This window comes from Somniosus microcephalus, chromosome 10 (assembly GCF_052327205.1).
Source record: "Somniosus microcephalus isolate GS21.2 chromosome 10, FLI_Smic_1.0, whole genome shotgun sequence".
Classification (NCBI taxonomy): Eukaryota; Metazoa; Chordata; class Chondrichthyes; order Squaliformes; family Somniosidae; genus Somniosus; species Somniosus microcephalus.
Genome location: NC_140996.1, coordinates 105,296,533 through 105,311,420, shown reverse-complemented (window position 1 = coordinate 105,311,420; position 14,888 = coordinate 105,296,533).

The window sequence follows — 14,888 nt, the reverse complement described above, 5'->3', positions numbered from 1 at the left end:
TGTCAACACCTTTCCATATCTTGGTAGCCATTTATCCTCCAAAGCTGACATTGATTCTGAAATCCATCACCGCCTGAGTTGTGCAAGTGCAGCCTTTTCTAAACTGAGGAGGAGAGTCTTTGAAAATCATGACCTCCAAGTCCAAACTAAAATTCTTGTATACAAAGCCATCATCCTTCCCATCCTTTTATATGGAGCTGAAACCTGGACTACGTACAGTATACATCTCAAAGCCTTAGAGCAATACCACCAACGCTCTCTATGCAAAATCTTGAGGGTCAGCTGGGAGGACAAGCGTACCAACTGGAGTATACTTGAAGAGGCCAATATCTACAGCATCACTACGCTCATCATGCAGCATCAACTCTGATGGATTGGACATGTCATTCGCATGTCAGACTCACGTCTCCCAAAACAGGTTCTGTACTCCCAGTTGAAGGAAGGGCAGAGGTCTCCTGGTGGTCAAAAGAAGCGTTACAAAGATAACATCAAAGCAATCCTTAAAAAGTTCCATATCGATATTAATAACTGGGAGGAAATCGCACTGGACAGAGACAATTGGAGAAAATGCATCCATAACGGTGCCGCACTACATGAAAAGAATCTCCAGCGTGCCGCTGAGGATAAACGCCAGCACCATAAGGAGAGACAACAACTTAAGAAGACCCATACTCCAGTCTCTACCAATAGTCTTACATGCCCACACTGTAGTAGAGTCTGTGGATCTCGGATTGGCCTCCACAGCCACCTGAAGACCCACAAGTAGATGACTGATGAAGGACATACCATACTCGAATTCGAGTGGTCGCCGATGATGAGTGTTCACACCAGGTTTCACAGGCGTGATCCCCACCAGGCGTGTTTTACGTGGGAAAAGGGTTAAACAGGCAAGGGCCTGTTAAAATGGGATTATAAAGGCCAATCAGTGCTGTTTAAGGGCCCTAAAGACCAGTCCCGCGTGTTGCAGGCGGGACTGAATCGGGTCAATCAGGCACACCTGTTGTGTATGTACCTTTAAGAGAGAACTGTTTTACAGCTCCTGTATACTGTAGTACCGGCAGTGACCACACCTGTATATAAAACGGAGCAGGCTTCTGTACTTCAGTCGTCAGACTACTCTACTCTAGTAAACACCTGTTGATTGTTAAGTTACAGCCTCCGTGTAGTTCTTGGGGAAACATCCTATTTAAAGAATCACGGATCTAACAGTGGCGACGAGGTTGATTCGAATCTGCCTGCAACTCTGCATTTCCCGTCAAGGAGTCGCTCCGGGAGGACGGTGGAAGAAAGTCGAGGCCAGAAGCACGGGCGTTGACCACGAGCAACCACCCAGTCATCCGGCAGCAAGTGAACATCGCAGGAGTGGCTGTTGAGAGCCACGATGATCCAGCAACAGACTGGCAACAGGTGCAGTGCACACCTTTCCCGGACAGTGGCGGCGGGAGCCGACCGATGGCGTAGAAAAACCGAGCAGCGTCGATGGGGTAAGAGAGAGGGTGAAGCGCACAGGGCGTGGCCGGGGGTTAAAGAACCGAGCGGCGTCGAGGAAAAACAAGCAGAGAGAGAGAGAGGGTAAAGCAGCAGTCGGGTTGAGGACCGAGCGACGGCAACGGGAAAGGTGCACAGGAGAATGCGCAGAGCACAGCCAGGGCTCAAGGGCTGAACCGTGTCTGCGGGAAGAAGAAGGGAGAGCGTGGGAGGCGCCATTGAGCCATGGAGAAGAAAGGAAAGCGCGGGAGACGCCATTTTGTTCCAGCGGAGAAGAAGGGAGAGCGCGGGAGACGCCATTTAGACAGTTAAATTGCACCCAGGGATGGCGAAGAATGGCAGTATCACGGCGTTCGACAATGAAGTCGAAGATTGGGCGACATATGTGGAACGCATTGGGGTGTACTGCAGGGCGAATGAAGTGCCAGATGCTAGGAAAGCACCGGTTTTGTTCAATTCCATGGGTGCAAAAACTTATGGCTTACTGTGAAACCTGATAACCCCAGAGAGGCCCGTGGAGAAGAATTTTGAAAATATAGTAGAAATCCTACAGGACCACTTAAGCCCCACACCGCTGCTGATAACAGAAAGATTTAAGTTCCACAAAAGGAACCAGCATAAAGACAAAAGTAATGCTGAGTACTTAACGGAACTGCGCAAGTTATCGAAACACTGCCAGTTTGGAGCGGGACTATCAGATACGTTAAGGGACAAGTTTGTGTGTGGGCTTCAAAGTGAAGAACCCAGAAACGGCTTTTATCAGAAAAGGATCTTACGTTGGACAAGGCTTTCAGCATGGCAGTATCACACGAAGCAGCCGCACGGGGCGCTGCAGAGATACAACGGAGACCGCAAGAATACGGCACCAATGAAATGTCATATGGAGCAGGGAAGTGTTATCGCTGCGGCAGAACAACACACGATCAGAAGGATTGTTGGTTCAAGGACCAAGTGTGCAGACAGTGTGGAAAAACAGGACATATAGCAAGAGTCTGCAGGTCAGGGAAGAAAACCAACAGCAAGAAATCTCCACAGGAGAAGTACAAAAAGGTACATAGGGTGATGGACAGTAGTTCAGACGAACAGGGAAATGATACAGACTCCAAAAGCAAGGAGCTGGGTTGTCTGAAACTACATAAGGTAACCAAAATGGAGGATCACCAGACTATCTGGGTCACACTCAAGATAGACGGAGTCCAAGTGAAAATGGAATTGGACACTATATCAACCCTAACAGTCATAAACCAAAGGGACTACACCCTTGAAAGCTACAGAGATTGGCCTAGAAATTCAGTTGGTTGCGCCAGCCGTTAGCGCCTTAGGAGGAGTAGATGTCGGGCGCTAGGCGGCTAGCGGCCGGGCGCAGCGCAATCTGCGCCTCGCCCCAACTTCACTAGAGATTTAGCGGCGGCGCAAAGTCTTTGCGCACGCTCAGCTGCGCGCGCAGATCATGATGTCATTTCCTCGTGCAACGCCCTTTGTGCGCCCCCAGCCGGAACTTCAGTGGCAACGCCCCATTGTGCGCCTGGCGTCCCTAGCGACTGTTAGAGTGGAACGGTGCTCAGCCGATGCGGGGCGCGGGGGGCGCAAATTAAAGGGCACTCCTCCTGCACTATAAAAGGCTGCCATTTCGCAGCACTCCTTCTTGAGAAATGGATCTTTGGAGAGAGACCAAGGTAGATAGCTTTCTGCTTTGGCCCAACACTCGGACAGGTACTTCTGGCTTCAGGCCACAGCTTTCCACTAGTCTTTGCCTTCATTGACATCTCATTGTTTGCCAGCATATTATGGGGGCTGCAATGGGTGTCAACGCTGGCTTTCTCAATTACATCCAAAGGGCTCACAGACGCCATGAGAGAGTGGCAGCCCTGGCTAGACGGAGAGGGGGCAACAGGCATCGGCAAAGGAGGCCTTACCCACCCAGGGTATACCGCCAGCAGTTCTCCTATCTCAACATGTCTGAGGAGCAGTGTGCTCGGAGGCTGCGATTCAGAAGGGACGTGGTCACAGAGATCTGCCAGCTGCTTGGCGGTGATCTGCAGCCACAGCTGAGGTGCAGGACGTCTCTGTCGGTGGCAGTGAAGGTGACGGTGGCTCTCAACTTCTATGCCACCGGCTCCTTCCAATCCGCTACTGGGGACATTGCCAACATCTCCCAGTTCGCCGTGCATTGCTGCATCCGCCAGGTGACCAATGCCCTTTTCAAAAGGAGACGTCAGTTCATCTCCTTCTCCATGGCCCTTGCCAAGCAGCAACAGCGTGCAATGGGCTTTGCAGCATTCGCGGGCTTCCCCATGGTGCAGGGCGCCATTGACTGCACGCATGTGGCTTTGCGGGCACCTTTGGAGAATGCCGAGGATTACCGCAACCGGAAGGGCTACCATTCGCTGAACGTACAGCTGGTGTGTGACCACAGGCAGCTCATCCTAGCTGTCAATGCCCGCTTTCCAGGCAGCAGCCACGATGCCTTCATCCTGCGACAGACTTCTGTGGCAGACATGTTCCAGGCACAGCCTCACCCCCGAGGATGGCTTATCGGGGACAAAGGCTATCCTTTGTGTACCTGGCTGATGACCCCACTCCGTGCGCCCAGCACCCCTGCTGAAGAGGGATACAATGCAGAGTGAACACACGAAAGGCTACTGGACCGGATAGCATCCCTGGACGGGTACTCAAGGAATGTGCTGATCAGCTGGCTGATGTCTTCACCGCCATCTTCAACCTGTCATTGGCCCAGGCAGTAGTCCCTACATGCTTCAAGACCGCCACCATCATTCCTGTGCCTAAACAAGCGGCTGTGACGTGTCTGAACGACTATCGACCTGTCGCACTCACACCCATCATAATGAAGTGTTTCGAGAGACTGGTCTTAGCCCACATCAAAGCCAGTGTTCCTGCCTCCCTTGACCAACACCAGTTTGCCTATCGGGCAAACAGATCAACGGAGGATGCAATCACAACTGCTCTACACTCGGCACTGAATCACCTAGATGGTAAGGAGACCTACATCAGAATGTTGTTTATAGACTACAGCTCAGCATTCAACACTATCGTCCCCAACAAGCTGGCCACCAAACTCCAAACTCTTGGCCTGAACACTTCCCTCTGCAACTGGACCCTGGACTTCCTAACAAACAGACCCCAGTCTGTTAAATTAGGTAACCACACCTCCCCCCCCCGACCCTGAACACGGGGGCCCCACAAGGATGTGTGCTGAGCCCCCTCCTCTACTCCCTCTTCACCCACGACTGTGTGGCTGTTAATGGTTCCAACACCATCATCAAGTTTGCAGATGACATCACGGTAGTAGGCCAGATCACCAACAACGATGAGTCAGCCTACAGGGAGGAGGTCCAGCATCTCGTGAAGTGGTGCGCCGACAACAACCTGGCCCTTAACACCAAGAAAACAAAGGAAATAATCGTGGACTTCAGGAAGTCCAAAGGCGGAAGTCACACCCCCATCCACATCAATGGGGCGGAGGTGGAAAGGGTGGCCAGCTTTAAGTTCCTCGGAGTCCACATCACGGAAGACCTCTCCTGGTCCCTCAACGCCTCCTCTCTGGTGAAGAAGGCCCAGCAGCGCCTATATTTCTTGAGGAGGCTGAAGGGATGTAATCTGTCACCCCTGATCCTCTCTAACTTCTACCGCTGCACTATAGAGAGCATCCTGACAAACTGTATCACAGTATGGTACGGCAGCTGTAGCTCCCATGACCGGAAAGCCCTGCAGCGGGTAGTCAAAACTGCCCAACGCATTACCGGCACCCGGCTACCGACCATAGAACATATATATCAGAAACGCTGCCTACGGAGGGCACGGTCCATCATCAAAGACCCTACCCACCCCAGCCACAGTCTGTTCGCCCTCCTACCATCTGGAAGACGCTACAGATGCATTAGCACCCGTACGACCAGATTTAGGAACAGCTTCTTTCCCAGGGCTGTCATCCTACTGAACTCCACAAATAAACACTAAAGCCTGCACATCTGCCGATGCACTTTATTATGGTCATATTTATGCTAATATATATGTACAAATGTATGTTGAAATGTTTAAGTGTCCTAATCCAAATTGTACACTCTCGGGAGCCGCAAGCCTACATTTCGTTGTACTGCACTTGTGCACTAACAATGACAATAAAAGTTGATTTGATTTGATTTTGAGAGCCATCAAGCGACCAGGAACATCATCGAACAAACAATCGGCGTCCTGAAGCAACGGTTCCGCTGTCTGGATCGTTCCGGTGGAGCCCTACAGTATTCGCCGGAGCGAGTCTCCCATTTCGTGGTCGTTTGCTGCATGCTGCACAACCTGGCTATCCGCAGGACTCAGGCACTGCCACCAGAGATTGGAGGACCACCTCAGGAGGAGGAGGAGGAGGAGGACCAGCACAGGAGGGAGGCACAAAGTGCAAGGGCCGCCCGTCGCCGGCTTATTGAATGTCGGTTCTAGGCCCCCTCTCAGGGAATGGCTTGTGCCAATGTCAGCAGATGAATGTAGCCGCTCCACAAGCCCTCAGCCGAGCAGGGCAACCAGGACTTAAAAAAAACATCATGCACAGTGCAATTTAACAACAATAATTTATTGAAAACCTCTGCCCTTCCCACATTACATGCTCATGTGGAGAAGCCCCCTCCAAAAACAAAAAACTACCAGTCTCGGCCTTACAAAAAGAAAGAAAGACACCAGTCTCGGCCTTACAAAAACACAACAGGCATTTGAGCATACCTTCTACTTTTTGCCCTGCGAGGGCGATGCCTTTCGCATCCTTGCCTGGCCCCTGCCCGCCCTGCAGCTCCTCCTCAATGGGAGCCCAGTGGCTGCAGCAAGGCTGGGGGAAGGCTGCTGAGGGGCAGATGGCGTGACGGCAGATGTCCTTGGGGGTTGGCCTGCACCAGCTCTGGCCTTGGAGTGGCCGGCTGCTGACTGCTCCAGCTCTGGCTGGGCGGCAGCAGTCTGTCCAGCGGCTCGTGACAGCTGCAATGGCGGAGTGGCAGTGTCGGCTGCAGGAATGGTGTCAACCTGGCAGATCGCAGGTGCTCGCTGGTCGCCTGATACAGTGGCACTCGCACGGGCCAGCACTGCAGCATGCGCAGCAAACAGCTGAAGGACAGACTGCTGGGCTGCTGCTGCGCGGCGGGTGCCCTGGCAATGCCTGGCTGATCCAGCGAGGGTGGCAGCAGTTAGTGCCCGTGTGGCCCTGGTCTGTGTCCGCATGACACCAGCCAGTGAATGGACGGCACGACTGAGCACTTGGCTAGAAGCCGACTGTGCTGCCGTGAAGTCCTGCAGACTCGTGGCCTGTGCTGCATTGAATTGTTCCAGACTCCTGGCCTGTGCTGCACTGAATTGTTGCAGACTCCTGGCCTGTGCTGCACTGAATTGTTGCAGACTCCTGGCCTGTGCTGCACTGAATTGTTGCAGACTCCTGGCCTGTGCTGCACTGAATTGTTGCAGACTCCTGGCCTGTGCTGCACTGAATTGTTCCAGACTCCTGGCCTGTGCTGCACTGAATTGTTGCAGACTCCTGGCCTGTGCTGCACTGAATTGTTGCAGACTCCTGGCCTGTGCTGCACTGAATTGTTGCAGACCCCTGGCCTGTGCTGCTCCGAATTCCTGCACACACCTTGACAGAGACTCTATGGAGTCAGGCATCCTTGCCACTACAGCCATGAGCTCAGTGTGCCTGCGCTCAGCCTGGACGGCCATTTCCTCTAGGAGGCGCACCTCCTCTGCGCTCACCGTCGCAGGACTGGAGGCCGCACTCACCCTCTGGGGAGAAGTCCGCCGAGCTTCCCCACCCCTCCCGCATTGCTGCAGGCCGCTGGGCCCTGGAGCTTCACTCTCCTCCGACCCTTCCCCCTGGCTCCCCTCCAGGGAAGACGTGTCCCCTACATCGCCATGGGCTGGCGCGGCTGAGGGTGGCACTGATGGGCCGGCTTCCTCTTCCTCCTCCTCATCTTCCGAAGGGCTGACAGTGGCAGCTTGAGGGCCCGCCTCCTCACCTGGCGATTCACCATCTGAAAGCAGGAAGGCACAAGAGTAGCTTTAGAGTGAGGACAGGGCGGCAGCGAGGGAGGCATGAGTGCTGCCATTCACCGCATTGGTCGGACAGTGGCAAAGGATGGTGATCTCATGCGCAAGTGGAACGAGAGAGGTCCAAAAGGTGATGCCCTTACCATTGGTGCCCAGAACAGGGTCGGCATCTCCACTGGCGACGGGGCCAATTAGCCGGCCTGCCATAATGCGCTCCACACGCTGGTCGAGGTTGGAGAGCTCTTTGAGGTCAGGACGGCCTCCCCCGGTCTCAGTTCGGTTGCGCCGGTTTTGCGCCACCTTAGCCTGCAAGAGAAAGGACGGCCTCTAAGTACAGTGTGAAGCCCTGATCTTGTCTGCACTGCCTCCCATGGTCGAATAGCTTGTACAGTGTGTAGCCCTGATCTTGTCTGCACTGCCTCCCATGGTCGAAGAGCTTGTACAGTGTGTAAAGTGCTGAATGTGCAAGTGATTTTCATGCCAGTCCCATAGCTGCTGGATGAGGGCTGGCCATTAGGGCTTTCAGGTCCCTTTGCCCATAAAGTGAGGTGCACATGCAAGGATGAGGAGGACACTGGAAAGGGTACTCACCCTGACAACCCGAGTGAGGTCGTTGAACTTCTTCCGGCATTGCACAGGACTCCTGGCAACCACGCTGTTGGAAGACACCCTGTTGGAGACCTCCCTCTAGGCTTTCCGGTAGGCGCTGGGCAGCGGCCTCTTGCCACCTTCTGGAAACAGAACATGGCGCCTGCGCTCCACTCCGCCAACCAGCAGCCTCAGGTCACCGTCGCTGAAGCGCTGCGCTCTCTCCCTGGCCTTCTCCATAGCCCTGGGCGTTGTGCAGGTGAAGCTGAAGTGGTCAGGCCTAGGTTGAGGGCTGCAGTGTGCAGGGCGTGGCAGGCAAACAAATCGACCCTCCCCCTTTAAGAGCTGACCAGCGCCAGAGTGTCTGCCGTCAATCAAGATCTCGCCGCACCGGCGCTGCGCCCGGCCTCGGGGCTATCGCTCAGCACCGCCGGCTTAGCGCCTAAAGATAGTCGTGCATCGCCTGTTTTAGCGCAGCAGCAACCTCTTGGGGCGATGTGACTGAATATCGGCGAAGGGGGCGCGACTTTGCGCCGGGCGCAAACTTTAGCGGCCGCCCGACTTTAGCGCCCCAAAAGTGGCTATACTTAATTTCTAGGCCATTGTCTTGAAGACGTACACGGGGCAAAAAGTCTACCCCAAAGGAAAAATAAGGGTGAAAGTGATATACAAAGGCCAGGAAATACCTAAAATGGACCTATATGTATTGCCAGATGGAGGACCACCACTACTAGGACGTGAATGGATCCGGAAGATACAATTAGATTGGCATTCCATACAGGCACTGAAGGTTGAGGCCAAAAAGGATGACGACGCCACACCTGGACGACTGTCAAAGATGCTAACTGACGCACAAGAAGTGTTCCAGGAGGGACTCGGAACACTAAAAGGCATAACAGCAACGATTAAAATAGAGGAAAATGCAAGTCCAAAGTTTTTTAAGGCCAGACCGGTGCCTTATGCGATCCGACCAGCCGTTGAAGCAGAGCTGGAAGGGTTGGAACGTTCAGGAGTACTGTCCAAAGTAGACTGGAGCGAGTGGGCTACACCCATCGTCCCTATAATGAAGAGGTCGTTGAGTAATACACCTGGGGAACCAAAGAAGGTCCGCATCTGTGGGGATTTTAAGGTGACAGTGAACCCAGTCCTTCACACGTTACAATATCCGCTTCCACGGATTGAGGATATTTTCACCTCGCTATCTGGAGGTAAACGCTTCACCAAAATTGATCTGGCCCAGGTGTACTTGCAAATGGAGGTAGAAGAAGCCTCAAAACAATACCTCACGATCAACACTCATAAAGGTCTCTATCAATACAACCGACTGGTGTTCGGGGTAGCATCGGCTCCGGCTATTTGGCAAAGGGCAATGGATCAAGTCCTGCAAGGGATTCCAGGGACCCAGTGTTATTTGGATGACATCCTGGTCACGGGCGAAAATGACAGTGATCACCTCGCCAACCTGGAGAAGGTGCTCACTGGATTAAAGGAATATGGGCTACGAGCTAATCGCCACAAGTGCGAGTTTTTCCAGAAGCAGATCTCGTATTGTGGCCACATTATTGATGAAGAAGGGTTACATAAGCCTCCTGAAAAGATTGAGGCAGTAGTCAAGGCTCCAGCACTGGAAAATGTGTCACAACTGAGGTCGTCCCTTGGGCTGGTAAACTACTACCATAACTTCTTACCAAATTTGTCTACAGTACTACACCCACTGAATACCCTACTGCAAACGGGGGTACCATGGAAGTGGAATGACGAATGTAAACGAGCTTTCCAGAAGTGCAAAGAATTGATCACATCAAAAGAGGTGTTGGCCCATTTCAACCCAGCACTACCAATTTGGTTGGCATGTGATGCATCACCCTATGGTATTGGAGCGGTGCTGTTGCACAAATTCCCAGACGGGTTGGAAAGGCCAGTAGCCTTTGCGTCTCGGTCACTAACCTCAGCCGAGCGCAACTACGCCCAGATCGACAGGGAGGCCCTCAGCCTAGTATGGGGAGTAAAAAAATTCAACCACTATCTGCATGGGCAGAAGTTCACCTTGCTGACTGACCACCAACCACTTGTCTCCATCTTTAATCCAAAGAAGGGCGTTCCGGTGATGACTGCACAACGGTTACAAAGATGGTCCCTTTTTCTAGGGGCGAACCAATATGAAATAGAATATAAAGGCACAAAACAGCATGGAAACGCTGATGGGCTATCACGCTTGCCACTGCCTACTGTGGAGGAAGCACCAGCAGTGGACCCTATAGAGATATTTTATTCGTCAATAATTGAACGATTGCCAGTAACTAACGCGGATATAGAGAAGGAGACCCGAAATGATCCGACACTGTCTCGGGTATATGATTTGACGGTGAGGGGATGGCCAACACATGGCGACTCACTGTTGCCAGTATTCTCATCCAGAAGAGAACAGCTGTCAGTATGCCAGGGGACAGTGATGTGTGGATCCCGAGTGGTAATTCCACCCAAGTTAAGGGAGAGAGTGCTCAATGAGCTTCACGAAGGTCATCTGGGAGGGGTAAAAATGAAAAGCCTTGCTAGGGCTTATGTGTGGTGGCCGGGGATTGATCAACAAATCGAGGACCTAACCAAGAGCTGCTCAGGATGCCAGAAGGTCCAAAATGCACCTCCACATGCCCCTCTACACCCATGGGAGTGGCCCTCCTCTCCATGGCAACGGGTGCATATTGATTTTGCTGGTCCATTCATGGACTCAATGTTCTTAATAGCAGTGGATGCGCACTCGAAATGGCCTGAGGTGATAAAAATGTCCTCAACCACTACAGAGAAATCGATTGCAGTCCTACGGACCATATTTGCCAGGAACGGCTTGCCAGAGCAGATTTGCTCTGATAATGGACCACAGTTTGTGTCTGAAGAGTTTCGGAAATTTATGAGAAGGAATGGGGTAAGGCATTACACATCTGCCCCGTATCATCCAGCCACAAATGGATTGGCTGAGAGGTTCGTACAAACCTTTAAAAAGGCGATAAAGGCCATGTGCGATGATGAAATTCCACTGCAGCATAAGGTGGACAATTTCCTGTTAGCCTACAGAAATGCGACACATGCAGTTACCAACCAGACCCCGGCCATGATCTTCTTTAACCGAAGGTTGAGATCTCGTCTGGATTTGCTCAGACCAAATGTGTGAAGAAATGTTGAGGATAAACAATTCCAGCACATCAATGAGAAGCCGACAAGGAGCTTTAATGAAGGACAACCAGTCTTGGCCCGTGACTACCGAACAGAGAAATGGCAACCCGGAACGATATGCACACGGCAGGGGCCATTAATGTACACAGTGGATGTCGGGGAGAACATTGTGAGATGCCACGTCGACCAGATCTTAGCGTCACAGGAATGAGTCAACCCCATGTCTCGCGTACCTGGGGATGAACCCGACATACCGGTAGCATCTACCTCAGAAACAGTAGCAGTGGAAACTGATGAACTAACCGACGAAAGGGGGCCAGAATCACCTCCGCACCAAGAACAAGAACCTCAGGGAAGGCGCTATCCAGAAAGGATCAGGAAGCCGCCCCAAAGACTGAATTTATAAATGGACTATTTTCAGTTAATGTTGCATGTTAAAAATGTTAATTATTAAATGAATGTTATGGTACTGTTAATCTAAAAGGGGAGGAATTGTTGTGTATGTACCTTTAAGAGAGAACTGTTTTACAGCTCCTGTATACTGTAGTACCGGCAGTGACCACACCTGTATATAAAGCCGGAGCAGGCTTCTGTACTTCAGTCGTGAGACTACTCTACTCTAGTAAACACCTGTTGATTGTTAAGTCACAGCCTCCATGTAGTTCTTGGGGAAACATCCTATTTAAGGAATCACGGATCTAACAACACCTAGGTTAAAATGGCGTGGCGGCGGGAACCAGGCGGGGGGGTTCCGACCCCCAGGTTTTGCGATTTTAACCCCCTGCACGCCTAAAAGCCCGCCTCACGGCCCAATGAAAATCGAGGCCTTTGTGTTCTTCTCACAGCTTACTGTCCCACCTAGCTTTGTATCATCAGCAAACTTGGATACATTACACTCGGCCCCTTCATCTAGGCCATTAATGTAGATTGTAAATAGCCGAGGCCCCAACACTGATCCTTGCGGCACCCCACTAGTTACAGCCTGCTAACCTGAAAGGGATCCGTTTATCCCTACTCTCTGTTTTCTGTCCGTTAACCAATCCTCTATCCATGCTACTATATTACCCCCAACCCCATGAGCCCTAGTCTTGTGTAATAACCTTTTATGTGGCACCTTATCGAATGCCTTTTGGAAATCCAAATGTACTACATCCACTGGTTCCCCTTTATCTACCCTGTTAGTTACATCCTCAAAAAACTCTAATAAATTTGTCAAACACGATTTCCCTTTCATAAGACCATATTGACTCTGCCTAATCATGTTATGATTTTCTAAGTGACTTGATACCACTTCCTTAACAATGGATTCCAGCATTTTCCTGACAACTGATGTCAGGCTAACTGGCCTATAGTTCCCTGTTTTTTCTCTCCCTCCTTTATTGAATAGCGGTGTTACATTTGTGACCTTCCAATCTGCTGGGACCATTCTAGAATCTAGGGAATATTGGAAGATCAAAACCAATGCATCCGCTATCTCTTCAGCCACCTCTTTTAGAACCCTAGGACATAGGCTGTCAGATCCAGAGGATTTGTCGTCTTTTAGTCCCATTAGTTTCGCTAGTACCTTTTCTCTACTTATATTAATTACGTTAAGTTCCTCACCCTCATTAGACCCCTGGTTCCCCACCATTTTTGGTATGCTTTTTGTGTCTTCTACTGTGAAGATAAATACAAAATATTTGTTTAATGTTTCTGCCATTTTCTTATTCCCCATAATAATTTCTCCTGTCTCAGCCTCTAAGGGACCAATGTTTACTTTTGCTACACTTTTCCTTTTTATATACTTGTAGAAACTCTTACAATCTGCTATCATATTTCTTGCCTCCCACCACAAATTCAGGGCCAATACATTTTCCTTTTTGAAGCTACTGAAGGTCAATTAGCAACAGAAAACAAGTTGAGAATATCACAGCACACTCCAAAAATTAACCTGGTATGATTTAGAACTGTTTATCATTCATAATAATGAAATTCCCCATAACCCATACCCAGACAACATGGAGAATGATCATTATTCATTTTATACCATTATAATGGCTATAATAGATCTCTACTATAATTGATACCATACAGAGATAACCATCAACTTTTGTAGAACATGGCCAGGCTCAATATCCAAAACAGTCACCCTAGGATGATTAAACATTGCTTGCAGAAGGGAGTCATTAAATTGTGGTTCAAATGGACCATAATTATATGTAGATATTTAGCACTTAAATAGATTTGTTCAAAATTATTGTATGCTTAACTTAGCTCATTCAGCTATTGGTTTAATTTCCGATTTTCTACTCTAGTGATGATGCTTAACTCCTGCAATAAATGCATAGAGCAAAATATCGTAATAACACAATTTATACCTGAAACAATATTCCTATGAACATTAATAACACAAAAATACTATTGCACACAGGATAATTCCACTCAAGGGCCTGGATTTTAGCCTGGAGGTGAGTTGTGTGTGGTGGGGAGGGGTGGGGGGGTTGTGAGGTCAGGAAACCCGGAAGAGGCAGCCTGATTGACAGGCTGGAGGCTGTTTGGGCGGGAAGCCTGCTTCACAAGGCCGAAACCTTTGGGAGAAGGTAGGGCAGGTCCGGATCGCGGGACAGGCCCAGATCACGGGGAGGGGGTCCAATGGTGGTCTGGGGGTCTCAATCGTGGGGGAGGGTTCCGATGGTGGCCTGGTGGTCCCAGTCGCGGGGGATGGGTGCAAGGGTGGTCTGGGAGGTAGCTGGTGGCTATTGGGATAAAAACAGAAAATGTTGGAAATACTCAGCAGGTCAGGCAGCAACTGTGGTGAGAGAAACAGAGTTAATGTTTCAGGTCAATGACCTTTCGTTGGTTGGGTGGAGTGTCTGATGGTGGTCGGTGGGGAGTCGAATGGTAGGAGGGGGAGCAGACAATTTGTGGGAGGAGGTTTACAGGGTAGCTTGTTGGGCCGGGAGGACGTACTCCTGCCCCCCCTGGCCCACAGCAGTCCTATAAAGGCACTTACCTCATGGATTCAGCCCTTCTCACCTGCTTTCAGCTGCCAAATTTCCCGAGGCCTGGGAAACCTGACTGCCTGTAGTTAAAAATAGAATCACTGTTAAAATGAAGGTAGTCAGCCTCATTATAATATTTAAATTTAAGCTTCCTGCGAGCAGATTGGTCACCCGCCTCTCCTCCCACCTCTGTTAAAACTGGAAGTGTGCGGGTTCGAGGCAGGTTCGGTTCCTGTTCCAGATATTTTGCATTTTAATCTCTGGCACAATCAATGTTCCCTCTAATTTTTTTTTTGGGTGTGGGGCCCCTTTAAGGGGCTGCGTAGCCCATTCAAATTTCAATGCATGCGCAGTTTTTCCATTGTAAAGCCAGCAAGCGGCCTGCACGGGACCTTCAGAGTGCTATGCAGCCGCTTGGCTGTGCAGCTTAACGGGAACATTGGACACGACCCCAACCCATCCGTTTTTTGGAATTAAGATTCAGCCCCTTAGGTGTCTACAACAACAACAACTTGCATTTATATAGCACCTTTAACATAGTAAAACATTCCAAGGCGCTTCACAGGAGCATAATCAGACAAAATAAAATCTGACACTGAGCCAAAGAAGGAGACATTAGCG